Below are 18,622 nucleotides of genomic sequence, written 5' to 3'. Positions count from 1 at the left end.
ATATTTATTCAAGATTTGTTTATGTTACACGCAGAAAAATAAATGTTTAAACACTGTGTTTCATAATGTGGGTTGAAATCCTTGGAAGAGTGAGAGCTTATCTTTTCGAGACTTAGTTTTCCGTACAGTTTTTAAATCGAAATCCTTTTTTTTCGCTACAAAAAATATATAAGAATATCGGAGCTTTCTCATTAAAAATATTCTAAGGGTTTTTTTTATCAAAGGCCAAATCTAAAAAACATAAAATAATTAAAATAATTTAAAATGTGAAGCTTACAATATATAATAATTTAAAATATAAAATAATTTTGCTGCTCTACGTAAAAAAACTATCTAACAGAGAGAGAGAGAGAGAGAGAGAGAGAGAGAGAGAGAGAGAGAGAGCTACTCTTGATTAATAGAACGTTATCCAAGGAGATGAAAATACGTTTTGGAATTCAAAGGACAAATCATCATTATAAGGAAAAAGTTAAGTCTGAAAAGCCACAACAATATGATGCAACATCATAACACTCACATTACCTCATTATGATGAAGCACAATTATGAGGCGCCGGATTACAGTGTGAGTGATAGTGTGAAATGTGATCATAATATTTGCTAGTTATTGAGAATTGGAGTAAGGAGACGGCTTGGTTTCTAAGACCACCTTATGATGGATAAATGTAATAATTTCCTATCTCATATTTTATGAGTTTCTCGATAATTTAATGTCTAAGGTATTCTCGATACTTCTAGAGTCCATGATATTTTCCATACCTTTAGCCGAAGCGAATAGTATATGAAAAGGAAAACGTTTGAAATAGGGATTAAAAGGCGACAGAATAGATCTCTAATGGAAATTGTACCCAGTCTTCTTCCCAAACAGCCACAATTACATCAAAGGCCTCACATAATCTTCAAACTATTGTCTCTTGTCTTTGGAACCCACAATATATATATATATATATATATATATATATATATATATATATATATATATATATATATATATATATATATATATATATATATATATATATAATTTTTTACTATTACTTTCTTAGTTTAAGCAGACCACTGAGCTGATTAACAGCTCTCCTAGGGCTGACCCGAAGGATTAGATTTACTTTTACGTGGCTAAGAACCAATTGGTTACCTAGCAACGGGACCTACAGCTTATTGTGGAATCCGAACCGCATTATAGCGAGAAATGAATTTCTATCACCAGAAATAAATTCCTCTAATTCTTCATTGGCCGGTCGGTGAGTCGAACGCTGGGCCAACAGCGTGCTAGCCGAGAGCTCTACCCACCCCTCCCATGAAGAACTCGCGCTTCTATAGAATGGTCTATTTAGAGAATCGGTGACCTGGTTTTATAGGCAATTACATCAAGTCTATCTGTTTAAATAATTAAGAATCTGATACTGAACCTCAAATAGCACACACACACAATCAGGTTGATTTTCACTAAGGAAAGTAGCAGTTGTTATACGTTCATGGGTGACTTTCTTCCATTTGTCTTTTATTTCATTATCGACAAGTTGGAGTGTGGAAAATTTAAACCTCCATCCTTATTTATCTTTGCTTACTTAGAGTGACAATGGCTTGTAAAGAAACAAAACAAATTAATGGAATAAAAGACAAAATATTAGCTGGAATTAACCAATCAGAAAACCCGTCCCCAACACCTTGATGCTCTCAGGAATTATGAAAATTAGAAGAGGAAGAAGAAGAAGAAGAAGAAGAAGCAGAAAAGAATTCTTATCCCCTCCTCATAACCTTAATCATCGCGCAAAGTGAATGGGAGAAAAAGTTTTTCTCCATTAAGCGAACATCTGCCATTATTCAGTGTCCATAAACGCCGAGAGCCCAAAGATATTTATTAGAACACGAGGAGTGATTCCGGACTGATTTGTTTTCCCAAGAGGCTTCTCGGAGGTTATGCAGAGAGACGGGATAAAATATCCTTCTCTTACATTGGTAATCATAGGTCTCTCTCTCTCTCTCTCTCTCTCTCTCTCTCTCTCTCTCTCTCTCTCTCTCTTCCTTTGAAAAGAGAAAGCTAAATCTTGTGAAACCTTTATGTCGATTTTAGTTCGATCTGCAAGTAACTTTTCAGCTAGAAGTTTGCACATCATGTGAATGACTGAAGTTATGCACTTCTGTCATTGATCAAAATGCAAAATGTCATCAGATTTTACAAATACTAAAAGATTAAAATAGGCCAAAGTATATATAATACCCAACAACAACAACAATAATAATAATAATAATAATAATAATAATAATAATAATAATAATAATAATTTCACAAAGTTTACAAACTCTAAACAATAAAAAAATGCTGCCACAGTTTATTGTAACATGATATATATAGCAAACATAAAACAAAATGAATAATAATAATAATAATAATAATAATAATAATAATAATAATAATAATAATAATAATAATAATAATAATAATAATAGCAACTTCCAGTGAAGTACCTCGTAATGATTCGACACCATAAACTTGAGCATCAGAAAGATATAAATACATTGAGTAAGCGCCGCTGTTATAAAAAAATACAGTTGCACATCAAACTTTCTTCAATTCCTGAAAGGGCTTTTGTAATTCAATCCCGACTCTTGCTGTCTTTTGTTCAATTATTCTAATTTCAATTCAATACTTAACGAAGCAAAAATCCTTTATGTCCACAATCAGATATTTATATAGATATTCATCCAAATATATTTTATGCGAAACATGATTCTGGCACGAAAAAGTATTGGAGAGCTTTTATAAAAATTAAAAGCAATAATAATAATAATAATAATAATAATAATAATAATAATAATAATAATAATAATAATAATAATAATAATAATAGTGATTGTCACACAAAATTCGATATGAAAACATAAAATGAACACAAAGAGGTTTTCATAATATCTGTGGATGCAATATGAAATAAGTTGAAATACTAAATATGTGTTCAGAATTATTCTGCTTATTTGCGTGGAACAATGATGGCTTAGATATTTATTTTATATAAAAATATTTCAATAATCTTACGAATCATTATACATAAAGTATTACATTTTTAGACATCATTTGAAAGCATTTGCTGATGGAGCCTACAGGCAATCCTTTTTTTATAAAAAGCTATTACACAAATCTACATTTTACAAAATACGAATAGTGTTCTTACAAAATTCCTGACTAAAGGCGGCAAAGAAATGGTTAAATGGCGCCGTTAAATAGTAACCAGGTCAACTGCCTTGTTGTGTAAAACAGATAAGCAATAACAAATAAAGAAATCAACGTTTAATCCTCACTGCAGAGCAACGAAGGCCCAGCGAAGAAGCCAATGTGCGGAGTGAAAGGCAATGAGACTTTCAAGAAGACTCTTTCCTCAGCGCCCTCGTTGCCCTTGGATGGACGTCCAGGGTTTTGAGGGAAAGAACAGGCCTGATGTGGAACCCTGGACTCTGCCTTACCAACCGAGACGAAGAATGCTGAAGGCATTCCCTGAGGTTAAATTACCGCCTCAATGGGATGTCCTCACACAATTAAGCTTTGTGTCCTAATGAGAAGTCAAAAATACAGCAAAGAAGCTGGCGATCACTTGTGACCTTCCAAGTTTGATCCTTATCCTAGGTCTAATGATATTGGACACCAAATGGTAGAAAACCTTTAGTTATTCAATAAAATATGATAGAACGCAGAATTTACAGTATACTGAAAGGGCTTGGGCGCACCAATGCTAATCACGACAAGGGAAGACTGAGCGGGTGCTAGAAAGATAGAAAAAAAAAAAAATAGCTATTCCACAGACTGCTCTGGTAAAACCGCGTGCGGCGGGATAAATATTGTGGCACAAGTGGATACAGTCCAGGAACAGAAAAGAATAAAATAAAAAAAAATACTGAAAGATTTTGAAAGAAACCAAATCTTTCGTTGTTTAATTTTGGAGGACCTGGACTTACTAAAGAATGAACCGATGTTTGACAGAATGTATCCAGAATGAGGCTCGACTTATTAATCCACGGATTCCAGAACAGAATATTCATAAATATATTCGGTAGAAGGAAACACCAATGGAGAGAGTTTATCTGATTAAAGACCAATACAGGGGCGATGAAAGACGAACTTCTTCTCGGCCGGTTGTATTGCTCTTCACTATGCGGTTGAAATGACAATTAAACCATAGATATTTTAATTACAGACGATGGGATGAAAATGTCACAGTTAATGTAAGTTTGATGAAAAGGGAATGAGAGATGCATATGCAGAGATGATACGGGTAGTACAAAAAGACACTGAAATAAAAGGCTTGAGCAAAATCAAAAGGATGGTGACAATGAGTCAGCAGGGTGTTTGCAGGTTAAAGTTATTAGGAAGGAGGGATGAAGAAAGGAAATGATGGGGATTGAGAGAGAAGAGAGATTTAGAGGAGAAAAAGATCGTCATAAATGCCGATGCAGGGGGGAAGAAACGACCCCGTGGCCTTATAGAAGACGATTATTAAAGTATTCGAGGAGAGAGTGGGAAGGAAAAAAAAAGACGTAGGGAACAACAGTACAAGAGTGAATCTGACAAAGAAACTTTAAAGGGAAATGTAAACAAACAAATACCAAAACATAAGCAGAAACGAAATAAATATCAACTTACAATCAAGAAATGATTGTGAAAATTACCCTCTTCTCTCAGTACGGTATCAGAGTAACAAGCAACCTGGGAATTTTAACTGAAAAACCCTAAATGGAAATAGACGTCAAACCATTAGCCCTAAAATTTTTACTATATTCAAGGTTTGGAATAAATTTGTTCGGCTACTGGTTTTGACTCATCCCTAATGTGGCTAATTACCTAAATTAGTGCAGATCAATTAAACCAGGCGGATTAAACCGCATTAAAGTTTAAATTATTGTGAATTATCAATTTCGAGGGCTTTACTCTCTCTCTCTCTCTCTCTCTCTCTCTCTCTCTCTCTCTCTCTCTCTCTAAGCACTAATGGGATATGAAATTTCACCTTCTATTAGTTGTGTCATAATAACTACACATCCACCACCACAAAAATATTATGAAACCTGGCGTAAATATCCTCAGTCGATGTCATTAAAGCTAATCCTGATCGGTGGAATGGAGACCAGATGCTGAAGTGATGATACACTTATAAGTTTTATTTATTTTTTGTCATTCACAGGGCACGCAATTTTATAGTTTCGTTAATCTAAAAAATTACACAAAGCAGTGGTCATAGGATGACTTGGTTACTAACATGATTGTACATCATTTGAACATACATAAAGTGATATATTTTTGTCACACACGCCGTAAGAGTGTTTTAATATTCACACACAGTAAGCAACACATGTCGTTTAATGTCAAAATCACTCAACTTGGGAATAACATTCCCGGAAGGGGATTTTATAAGCGAAAAGGTGACGGATCGCGTTTCACTTATAAATTCCTCCTCGGCGTCTATTCCCAGGTTGAGAGAATTTGATATTAAACGACATTTGTAACTTACTGGTCGTGGTGAAATATTGGTCAGTCATCAAAGTGGAGGTTAATGACACGTATCGCAGGTATTCTCAATTCTTAACTAAATAATAAATTAATAAGAAATTAATAAGCATACCTTCATTATTCTTATAAAATAATTTTGCACTTATAATCAACATGTTACTGTGATTCCAGTAACAAGTTCATCCATGAATGGGGAATTTCTCCTCCACCCAAAGCGAGCAAGAAGATAAAACTCGTCTCAACTTTATCCATTGAATGTGGACATTCTTGGCCGTATTTTCTCAGCTACCTCCATCATTTTGCTTGCAAAAATCACGAAAATAGTGCAAGAATGATTGTGTCTTTCGTCAGTGATTATTTGTTCCCTATAATTCCAAACCTTGAATATATTTACAATTTAAATTTACGAACAGAAAATTACTTGGGTTTTAGGAGCTCTGTGGGTTTGCTCTGAAAAGATCTTGCGTGATGTCTCGAAAATTGTACCTTGCAGTTTTTACGCTTCTAGAACATATCGAAATGACTAAATATCTTTCGGCGCACACACACACACACACACACACACACACACACACACACACACACACACACACACACATGCAGATTACTTCTTAAACTCTCGTCACGGATTAGAGGAAAAACACCACCAATAGAAGATTACCTTCAGACTCCAGTCTGTCCTGAATTTGCACATCCAAAAGTTGGAAAGCCCAGAGCGTTTTAGCACCACGAGAACGCACTGAGCACCTCATTACTTCTCCTTCCTTTTATCTCTTTCAATTACTGGTTAACACAAACGCCCCATTACGGAATAATCTGCTGCAGGCATGAAGCTGTGCTCCAAGGTTTAGGTCAGTGAGTAATAACTCTATGAATTAAGTAATTTTGCTTTTCTTGTGAGGGTGGGGATTTACTTTGAGTTTTTGTGTATATATAACGTAAAATCAGGCAGGATTTAACTTCCAGTAGGCTACTGCCGCAGATGCATGAATTCAATATAATTACTTGAGTTATCAGCGGAGCGGAAATATATAGAACGTAATGGCTTGGCAAAAAAAAAAGTCTGAAACTAATTCTTCTGCTTCTTCTTCCCTTAGACTAAGCTGGCCTTATACCAGCACTTGTTCCAACCCAGCAGAGGTGGCGAAAATAGTGCACAGGGAGGAGATGTCGGATTAATCTGTATGAAATTGTTCAGAAATATAGAAAAAAAAAGGCCTTCAATGCTAAGGATGCAGCCATAAAACCGAGCGGATGACAGCACCCAGCAAAGTATACATCTGATTCTAAAAATGGATAATAAAGTCATATATAAAAATTCAAATGTTAAGCTATGATGAAAGTCGAAGGTTCGGAAGACAAGTAAAAAATAATAAACAAATTTAACGGTGCTTGTCGTTTCTTCCTGGAATAAAGCTCACAAGCGAAAAATGGAAAATAATAACGATTTTAAAGCTGCGATAATCAGAGAACTTTGTAACGATAGTCTCTTCCCTCTGATTTCATCTCTCTCTCTCTCTCTCTCTCTCTCTCTCTCTCTCTCTCTCTCTCTTGTAATGCCTTCCCTGTTGACTTTCTCTTACATATCTCTTAACTTTTACCGTAGAATATATTAATACCATTTTGTCCAACTGTAGGACATTAAAGCAGTTATAAAAGTCATCATAAGTACGTAAATGCCAAAAGACAAAAATTTTCAATGTGTTATGATCATATATACTCAAGTTATTTCTGGACATCAAATGGCTTTGACACAGGTCTTGATCCTTTTGCTACCTCGAGTTAAAATGCGGTAACTCATCCTATTTGGCACTCATTAACACTTCAGGCTTGGAAACAAGTAGCATTTTATAAACGACTAATTAAACTTTCGTCTGCAATTCTGCTCTTACCGAAGTTCACAATTGCCTGTGTGTCCATTATGGTGCCTGCCTGAGACTGTAGCAACAATTAATCTCCTGAAGACGCAAAAGGGACAAATCTGGAAGCAAAGCCTAGAGTTCCAATGCAGTTGTGACGTCACAGTTGTCAAGACTGACGTCGTATCTGTAGGTCGGCATTTCACTTTGTTCTCTGAACGCTGGGTATCTTTGTGGAAGAATCATTTCCCCTGTTGAAGTTACAAAAAGGGAAATGCTTTTCAAGGGAATACAATTTCCTCTGAAGAAGTGAAAAGCTCGAAAAATGAGAGATATCTCCACTAAGAATAACAATTAAACCGAAAGTGTTTAGGTTAAATTCCATTTCTTTGCTTCAGTTGAAACCGAAGCAGCAGACAGTTTCCACGGCCGGAATAACAAACAGAAGCACACAATAGTTACAAGGGATACTCTATCAATACTTACTTATCTAAATTCAATATTAAGAAATCTTGGGTTACAAGAGCTATTTTACAGCTAAATCCTCAAGTATACGATGTGGGTAGAGAGAAAGGGTGACAAACAAAAGGAAAATTTAAATCCTTCACTGAAATTGGATGACACAGCAATACAAATAATACTAAATGCTCCCTCAAGTGTTGACGTAAGGGAAATCAGTCCCAGTTTTAGATTCCATCAAACAACTGATGTTTGGGGGATGCAAGTAAATCTTACTCTCTCAAATATCTTACAAAGGCTCACTGAAGAGTTAGGGATCTTTTTTCCTTTACTTTTCTTGTCTTGAAAGTTTTTCCCCAAAACACTGAGGTCCTGTGTTTACATTGTTTCCTAATTCATCTGTTTAGGATGCCCCACGAACATAACTGTTCATTCACCTAAAAATCCCGATTTTTTCATAAGATGTATATTTCATGTATTTTTTCCTGAAACAGGTGGTTAACCTATATCTTATTCACGCTGACTGAATGAACCATTTCAGTCGTATATTTGTTGTAATTTATTTTGAAATTTTGCATTAATTTAGTTTATAAGCGGCTCTGCACCAGTAATAATAAGAAAGAATTAGCCGTTGAACTATTTCTACCGTACCTGTTGTTTGCATGAAACTGACAGCGATGTTATTAATTACAAATCACAGAGTATCAATTTCCTACTTTGTATTCAGTGTAGGACACATGATTACATTTCAAGGCGATATTCAAGGAGAGTGAGTTACGGTAATTGTGAGAACGGGAGAAAACCTAGAATATACACGTGTATACACCCACACGCGCACAAAAAAATGAAACAAAAAGTGAGAGCTTTTTTTATCATTTCATAAGCTCTTATTTGGAATTACTTGGCTCTACGGCTTGCATTTCGATGAGATGTGCGCCGAATGGTGATTATACAATTGATCGACGTTCTAGCAGTCTAGTTTGTTCTGCTCTATCTTTACGGATTAAAAAATAAAATTTAAATTCATTTGGTACTTGGTAAAAAGGCAGTATTTCTAACAAGCAAAAACACCTTTTAACAAATTTCAAAGCATTGTTTACGAGTGCAGAAAGAACGCAGATTACATACTCGAGTTGATCGCAGCCACCCTTTACCCCCAGATTGCACTCAGGGCGAAAGAAAAACATACAAAAACCGGCATAAATCCACCATAATCGATTTTTCCCTGTCCCAACCCCAACGCTCAATCGCATTCCTGGAACACAACACTGACTGGATACCAAGATCGATCTTTCAAGAGAAATATGGCTCCATCGCTTCCCAATCAAGTATGAGATGGCCTCTAAAGGCAAGTGGCACATCGATGGTAGAACTCCTGAAAAAGGCTGATGTGTTGTTGGAGGCATGCAAGGTCTTGCAACATACCACCCACAGCATCTTTCAAGAAAGGGATGACTAAGATCAAGACCAGGCTGACAAGAATCAAGCCAAAACCTTAGAAAGCAAAAAAGAAAGGGCACCCCGGCTGCAATCCGTAATATATGCTGCAGATTTAGGAAAACCAGCGTGAACTTGTACTACAAGGGCGAATAAGATAGAAGAGGAATAAATTTCTACAAGGGCGAATAAGAGAGAAGAGGAATAAATAAAAATTTACCAAGCATTTGAAATGCTATTAACATAAAATCAACAGAACTGGAATGCAAGGGCCTTGGCCCGGAGGGTCCCATCCCTTGTGCCTCTCCACTCCATATGGTGAAGAAAACAGAAGGATCCTCGAGCTCTTGGTGGGGCTGCGCGCTACTTAACCTGTGGACAGAGCGTGACACCTCCCCACTCCTTATCATGGGAGATGTCACCTCCACCCTCCACCTGGCAAGAATCTCCCTCAAGCTTACCCATTCTTTTCTTTGATTTTCACGAATCTTTGAAGGTGGATACTTTTTCACCTTGACCTATTTTCAAGGTTGCAGGTCAATTTAAATTCCAAAATTTTTACCTTTAGCAAATTTGCAATTACTACAGGCTTCTCATCTGCAAAACTTCACATGATGCGCCATAGTAAAATGGTTCGCATCTTCACTTACAGCACCCATAAGGTGGTAGGTCCTTGTTGGGTAGTAATAATTCTTCAAGTGTATCACACCAGTCTAATATTAAAGTTTGCTAATTATTTTACAAAATAATTATTTACCTTGACTTATTTTCATATGTCACAGATCAAATATACGGCAAACATTTAAGTTTTTTAACTTTTATTTTTCTGGCATTTTATGAAATTTTGCTGAGGTTCCCGAGGAGTTGCTACTTTTCCCAAAACTTTTGTTATGACAATGTTTGCAGGTCAAATTACCGTTCAAATATAATTTTCATCTAATTTTATAAGCTATGCAGAAAGGTATATACTGTAGGTGGGGCGTAATTATTTTACCCATTCCTTTTACCGCGCATATCATCAAATCGAGACAGTTTCTCAGACGTGCATCCTTATTTAGCGAATTCATTATCGACATAACAGGCTTTCAAATCATTTCCATTTTGCGCCAAGCTTTATTTGTCAGCAGGAAATATTATCAAGTACAGTTAATTGATAAATGAAAACTCAGTGTAAGCAAATATGTAAAGACTCCTTTGTAAGAGCACAGGATGTTACAAAAGCTACCATTCTAAATCTATTAAAAAAACATGCTGCTATTCACAATTAATTGTACATGGACTCTCGTATCCAGGTAATTACTTCATCAAAAGACATTGCGTCAAATTCTGAGATCTGAAGGCGACACATTTCACTTTACTTCCCACTTCATGTAATTAACTAGCTAATCGTACTCCCACTCCAACTGAAGTGGTAGATGAGGGAGACTAAGTTATTATCTTCATATATATGTATATTTTTTTGTCGTTGTACGGATAAGTGATTAACAAGAAACCAATTAAATGGGTAGAAGAAATCTTGACTCATCTGAGAGTTCATTGTCTTGAGGATTAATTTTCTTGTCCTAGCAAAGGCTTATTTTAACCATTTTATATTTTATACAAAGTTACGAAGGGGATAAATTGCGTATTATAATAAATATAAAAATAAGTTCGCTTAATATCCTGTACACAGTGAATATTACAAGTGTTTACCGAACTATGAGGAGAAATAAAAATTCCCCATCGGGTTTCAGGTCTAGGAAGAGTATCTTGTATCAAAAATGTAGTTTTAATTATTGCAATATGACTAATACTTCCCTCTTGATTTTTGTAATCAAATCCCAACCACGACTGATATAATCTCGATTTCACTCAAAATAATACTTTGAAAAGAAAGCAGGACAAGCAAAATAGTTTCAGTATCAGAATCACTAAAAGGCTTACTGCATTGCACACCAACTAGGATGACTTAGATGATTCTTACAGCAGTCGGAATATTGACAAGAACCCGGTTCTGTAACACTATTTCTCAAAATAATCCAAAAACCCTTCATCGAAACTTTCTTCAAAGGCAGTTTTTCAAATACAAGGTAAGTGTTTCAAATAGAAAGTAAAGAAAATACGTGAGTACCTCTTATTTTATTTGAGGATTGCTGCCAGCAGACCTCTGGGAATGTAGGAAATTCACTACTCTCAAACTGTTGCCTGAGATTATTATTATTATTATATACAGTATTATAGAGTCTCCTTAACAAATTGACACTCTCAAGTTTTCATCTTAACAAGTGTTGAATAATTCAGTACTATGTGCTTGGGGCAACCTATTTCGATATAGAAACGAAACCTCACTAAAGAAAAAAAAAAGTAGCGATATCACAGATCGAATGCATTTCACGCTCGTTAACAATTGGTTCTCATAATCGCCATTATGGATCGCAGCCCAGAAAATACTGGTCGATGACTTCATTGTGGTCCACACATTTACATTTGGCCAATTTGATAGCCCGTTTTCCCCTCAAACTCTTCAGATTCAACTCCCGATTCACCGAAGCTCGTTAGCGATGTTGAATAACATGATTCAGTTTTTCCGTATTGATGCGGAGTACTTGTTGTGATGTGGTTTTCTAAAGAACGAACAGGGTGTAATTGGATGCATCTGACAGTGGTGTCTGCCACGCATTATAGACTTACCAAGTGTTCTGTACTTTTTACCGACTGGTGAATTGTGGTTGGCTACGCTGATAAGCTATACAGCTTTGTTCTACAGAGGGTTAACGGTTGATCCAACTGATGAAGGGATAATGCTATTGGATTCCTACTACCTCGGATATCATTTGTTTTCAAGGGAAATTATATTAGAAAATGCCTTCATCCTGACGAAGATACGACGTTAAGCCATTTCCTCTAGTGGGTCGTGACTCCACAGAAAATCAACAGAACTGTCAATGTCACATTCATACTATGTTTGTTTCAACTTTAAATTTTGCTCTAAACCAAATGCTGATCATATATACCTCCAGCCATATATGAGAAAAGAAAGAGAGAGAGAAAAAAAGAGATATTTAATGTTTATATTATAAACTTAAAAACCAAGGATAGACCTAAAAATTATAAATTCGAATTATGTATCATTGTAATGCTTATTCCTTTTCTGTTCATTTCTACGTATGTGGACCCATCTATTAAGCTCATGTCATTTCAAAGAAACTAAAAACAAAGAAAAAAAATTAATACGTTGGTACTATGTTCTTACTTGAAATTTAAGTCCAGTTTACTTTATTCCATACGAGCTGGATAGTATAACTCATCACATTAAATAGCTGAACAGCTCTGGCTTATCTCCTACCAATGAGTCTGGACCCGCCCAAGAGGATACGTTAAAATAAATTCCAAATTGGAATATTGAATAAATTACTAGTTTTTATAGACATTTTGTGCATTATGTTCAGTAATCTATTAATAACCTTAAATAACGTTATGGATTCGGTAGGTCTCGACATCTGTCATGAATCTCTTCATTTGGTTTCTTATTTGCATTTATTACTCAAAATAGTACATTCTAGAGTACGTTATGGGTGTAATAATTTCAGAATTAATGAACCCAAAATTATGACAAAATACTGTTACTGCACCGTCGGTCTTCTGCCAACTGCTTCTTGTGATTTCGGTTGTAACGTATACGACGCATTTAATAAATAGCCCGGAACACTGTTATTGTCGTATACGAGCACCGGTAATTTCCTTTTATGTGAGAAGGACTGATGATTGAAATACTGGCCTCTTTTTCTTGATATGGTAACAGTCTGTCGGATTGCCATACAGTGAATTCATATAAATTCATGTGTTTCCCTAAAATTCATTAGTCTTCATCAAGATGTCACAGGAGAGGACAGGTCAATTTTTGACATCCTCGAGTTGACCGCCGGCAGATCGAGAAGAAGCTCTCGACGAGATAACTATTTTATAGACCTTCTCGACTCATTTTCTGGATAGCTGAAAATGAATCGGATTTAGAAAAGGAAGTAAATGGATAATTATGGTCCTGGTACAAGAGACAGTGATGAAATATCAGCCGACAGTGAAAATGACGAAAATCTGCCACCTACAAATGAAAGCCAAGGTGTCAAAGAAGGCGGAGACAGCGAAGTGACAGGTGATGAGTGGGAGTGGGCTGCCAGCAATTTCCAGCCCAGAGATTTCATGTTGACAGCAGTGGCAGTGGCATTACGTCGAAATGTAATGTGAATGAAAATTCAAAGGAAGTAGACTATTTTTTTTTATTTTTCGACAACGAATTTATGGGGCTGATTGCTGAAGAGACAAACCGTTATCAGAGATTCCTTGTTGATACGCTAGGAGATGCAGTGCCAAAGTATTTGCGAAAATTTGCTCAGGTTACTGTGGAGGAAATGATACGGTTCCTTTGTGTGATTATGATCATGTCGCATATAAGTAAACATCGCATCGTAGATTACTGGACTACGCTTGAGACATTCGAGACAAAAAGAGTGAGAAAGGCTGATGGCAAGGGACGAATTTCTTCAAATTCTACGGGTTCTACATTTCGTTGATAATTCACGAAACAAGCTAGATAATAAACTAAAAAAGTAACCCATTAACTCGACAGTGTGCGTAGAAAATTCGGGAAAAATTTCAACCTTTCCACGATTTATGCATAGATGAAAGTTTAATGTTATGGAAGGGAAGGCTAAGTTTCAACAGTACATTTCAGATAAAAGAATCGATTGGGTGAAAATATTTGAACTTTGTGATGCCAAAACGGATTATATTGTCGATTTTATAATCATACTGGAAAGATACAGAGATATTGGTAGATGAGAGATCTAGGGGTATCTGGTTCTGTGGTAAAAACATTTATGGCCTCGCATCTCCGGAAAACATCACATCCTGTATTTCGATAATTGGTATTGCAGCCCAAAACTGCTCAAGTATTTGGGCGACAACAGCTGGGAGCATGTGGAACAGTCCGGAAAAAATAATTTATGCCTAAATTTCCTGATGTGGGAGGGTGCTAAATCTGAGATTTCGTCTCAAAACTGCAATGGAATATTAGGTTTAAAATGGCAGGATAACAGGCCCAGTGTATATGTTATCTTCGGTATGAAAATATAATGGTAGACTGTGAAAAAGGTGTCGACCAGGGGTGTGCAAAAACCTGCATGCGTTGTTGACTATAATAAGAAAATGCGGATTGTGGCCAAGAACGACATGCTTATTAGTTCTGTGAAGTGTATCCGTAAAACCACGAGATAATTTTATAAAACTATTTTCCGTCTGCTTGATATGATACTAGTAAGCTGTCATCACTTGCATGGATTTGTTACTGGCAAGAAAGGGTCATGTTACAGTTTTCTAAGTCAGTCGTTCTGCAGTTGATTGAAAGGTACCCTCCAGCACCTAACAAGATAATTACCCGCACCGTAATAACGCAGCCAAGGCGGCTAACAGAAAGACACTTTCCTGATCCAGTTCCCTCAACAGAAAAACAACTGCGACCTAGACTAAGATGTCGTGTGTGTTCACCATACATCCAGTAGGCCCAGAAAGGCCAACGGAGCATATTTCATGTGTAAAGACTGCAATGTGGGACTATGTGTCGCTCCTTTGTTTCAGAGAATACCACACACTTCTGAATTACTAGAGAATTCTGTCGTAAGAAGTTTTGTAAAGATTATTATGTTCAGCTTATTAAATATTCAGATTCATAACCATTTATTCACATTGTTTGATTTCATTCAACTTATGTCATAAGCTTCTTCAATCATATTGAGTCTTATGTGTTTATACATTTTCTGATTTTGTTTTTCATCTGCAGCAAAAAGATTTTTGTAAAATAAATGTTGAAATTCATCCGTATTATAATTTTTCTTCATCAAATTATGGCTTTAGTCTTTAGTGAGAGAGAGAGAGAGAGAGAGAGAGAGAGAGAGAGAGAGAAGAGTAAATTACTATTTGCGTTTTATGTTCCTTTTCTGTCCTTTGAAGACTGGATATCATAAAATATAAATGAGTCGGATAATGTAAATCTGATAATCATGGTATTGATGATTTATGATGTATGAGAATAATAATAACAATATAATAACCGTTACCATGAGATTAATGAATATAGACAATGTTGTTGTTGTTATTATTATTATTATTATTATTATTATTATTATTATTATTATTATTCAGAAGATGAACCCTATCCATATAGAAATCATAAAGCCCACAGGGTAACTAACTGAAATTCAAGCATCCTAAGAAAATGGTGTTCATTCAGTGAAATAACAGAAGGTAGTAGGAAATACAGAAAGAGGAGATCAGTTATTAGAAAACAGATGTACTAACAATAAATAAATAAAAATGTAAACAAAGTATTAAATACAAGATGTATTGCATAAGGGTAGTAATGCATTACATTCACTTGAACTTTTGAAGTTCCGTTTGCAACACATCCTCAGTAAGAGGCTGTTCCACAGTCGTAAGGCGTGAGAATAAGGTCCCCTGGAACTGAAAAGTTCGAGCGGTACATTTACTGCACATTGATGCTGCTGTTCAGCGAACCTGGTTGCTCTCGACAGCAACAGGGGATCAGGGATCAACTGAGAATGTGAAAGATATGTCAAAATACAACTTATGAAAAAGTGACAAACAAGAGACCATCCGTCTATAGTCCAAGGCATAACTGCCAAAGAAACCTTCCACCTCGAACCACTCCTAAAAGATATAAATCTCTGGCAGAAGCAGACATCTCCCGGAGAACGTATCCTAGTAAAGGAAGGACAAATTACCTAAAATGTTGCACTGATTTAATCACTCCTTATAGAGTATATGAGGACTTAAGAACAATACCCAACTTTCATGCGGCATTTGCTGACATTTTCATTAGATGTTTCTCAAAAATAAGATGTAAGTAAACAGGTACACTAGAATAATTGAAGGAAAAGAAAAATATCTGTAGAAAATTATAACAGAATAAAATGATCTACAAAACCCTACAACTTCCCCGAATATTGGTTCAAAAACAATTGAACAAATTCCAAAATGTTAGTGATTAAATATATATATATATATATATATATATATATATATATATATATATATATATATATATATATATATGTATATTATATATATATACAGCTCTTTATATATATATATATATATATATATATATATATATATATATATATATATACACGGTTCATATGTGGCTAATCATTTTTTTGTAACAGGAATTTTATCCAATTTTTTATTTTTATAGGGATAGTGTATGTGTTTACATGTTTACACATCACACACACACAAACATATATACATATATATACACATATATATGTGTATGTTTGACATTGATGTGTGTATTTTATACACTATCTAAACAAAGTGGATAAGTGTTACAAGAAGTGTACACTATGAGCTTAAATATATATATGTATATATATATATATATATATATATATATATATATATATAAACAATATATATATAATATACATATATATATATATATACTCATATATATATATATATGTATGTATATTATATATATACAGTATATATATATATATATATATATATATATATATATACTATATATATATATATACATATATATATATATATACTCGTATATATATATAATATACAATATATATATATATATATATATATATATATATATATATATATATATATATATATATATATATATATATATTTAATCACTAACATTTTGGAATTTGTTCCAATTGTTTTGAACCAATATTCGAGAAGTGTAGGGTTTAATAGGCTCATTTGTTCTGTTATAATCTACAGATATTTTCTTTTCCTTTCAATTATTCTAGTATTACCCTGTTTACATCTTGACACAGCATCTAATGTCGGCAAATACTGCATGAACAGTATTATGAGTCTCGCTGCTCTTTATATGAGAGTAAACTCAGTGCAACTGTTAGGTAATTTATTTTAGAAGATACTGACTACTGAGAATATTGCTTTCTGGGTAACCTTTGAATACTGTTTGCAGATGTCTTGTTTGTCACTTTCATAAGTTATATTTTGAGCTGTCTTTCACATTCTCGGTGATCCCTGATCTGTTGCTGACAACAGCCAGGTAATTGCTGGCACATCAATATTGCGACAAATATGCCTCATAACTCGACTTTTCAGTTCAGAGGACACTATTCTGACACGATGGTGCAACATAACAGATGTGTTACAAACATTTCAAAAGTTCGAAGTGAATGTAATGCATTACTACCATATGCAACTGCATCTTTGTTTATTTTATTTATTGTTAGTACATCTATTTTCTAATAATGTCTCTCTTTTCTGTATTTCCTACACCTTCTGTTATTTCGCTCGAATATTTTCATTCTGGGGCTCTTATTTCAAGTTAACATTCATATGGATAAGGTTCATCTTCTGAATAATAATAATAATAATAATAATAATAATAATAATAACAACAATAATAATAACAGCAACAACATTAATCTATATTCATTAATCTCATGGTAACGATTGACCCTGTTGTTATTATTATTCTCATGTATCATCGTCATCAGCTACCATGAGTATCAGACCTCAAACAAACCTGTTTATATATCGATATTTCAAAAAGAACAGAAAGAACATTAAACACTGAAATAGTATTTACTACTCTCTACTACTACTATATATATATATATATATATATACTCTCTATACTTTAAAAGACTAAAGCCGTAATTTATTGAGAAAGCTATATTACCTTCAACATTTATTTACAAAAATCTTTTGCTGTAGATATGAAAAGAAAACAGGAAATGAAAATGTATAAACACATAGACAACTATGTTGAAGCTTTTATGACTTTATAAGTTGAAATAATCCAAGCTTTAATGTGATAACTTTAAATGATTATGAATCTGAGTAACAAGCTGAACATAATATCTTTACAAGCTTTACGTACAAAAATCTAATAATTCAGAAGATTGGCAATGTTGTCTCTGAAACAGGCGACATGTCTACATTACGTCTTTACATGGTCTGCGGCACTTTAACTGAGCTACGGATTTACACACGACATCTTATCTGGAGATGGATTATTTTTACGTTGAGGAACAGATCGGGAAGAATATTCTTTCTGACAACACCTTTTGGTGCGAGTAATATCTTGACCAGGTGCTGGAAAATTACCTTTCGGTAACTGCAGGGCTGCTGACAGAAAACTGTGGCTTCTTGCCGATGGCTGTCCATGCAAGTGATGACGGTGTACTGTGTCGCTATCGAAGCTTGAACGAAAGAAATGGTTTTGCTGCCATCTGCATTTTAGTGCACTTTCACAGGCTAATAAGCATATGGATTAATCACGACCTAAGTATGGTCGGCTTGGCATG

The sequence above is a fragment of the Macrobrachium rosenbergii genome, chromosome 31 (genome assembly GCF_040412425.1).
Source record: "Macrobrachium rosenbergii isolate ZJJX-2024 chromosome 31, ASM4041242v1, whole genome shotgun sequence".
NCBI classification, from domain to species: Eukaryota; Metazoa; Arthropoda; class Malacostraca; order Decapoda; family Palaemonidae; genus Macrobrachium; species Macrobrachium rosenbergii.
Note: the sequence above shows the minus strand (reverse complement) of the source record.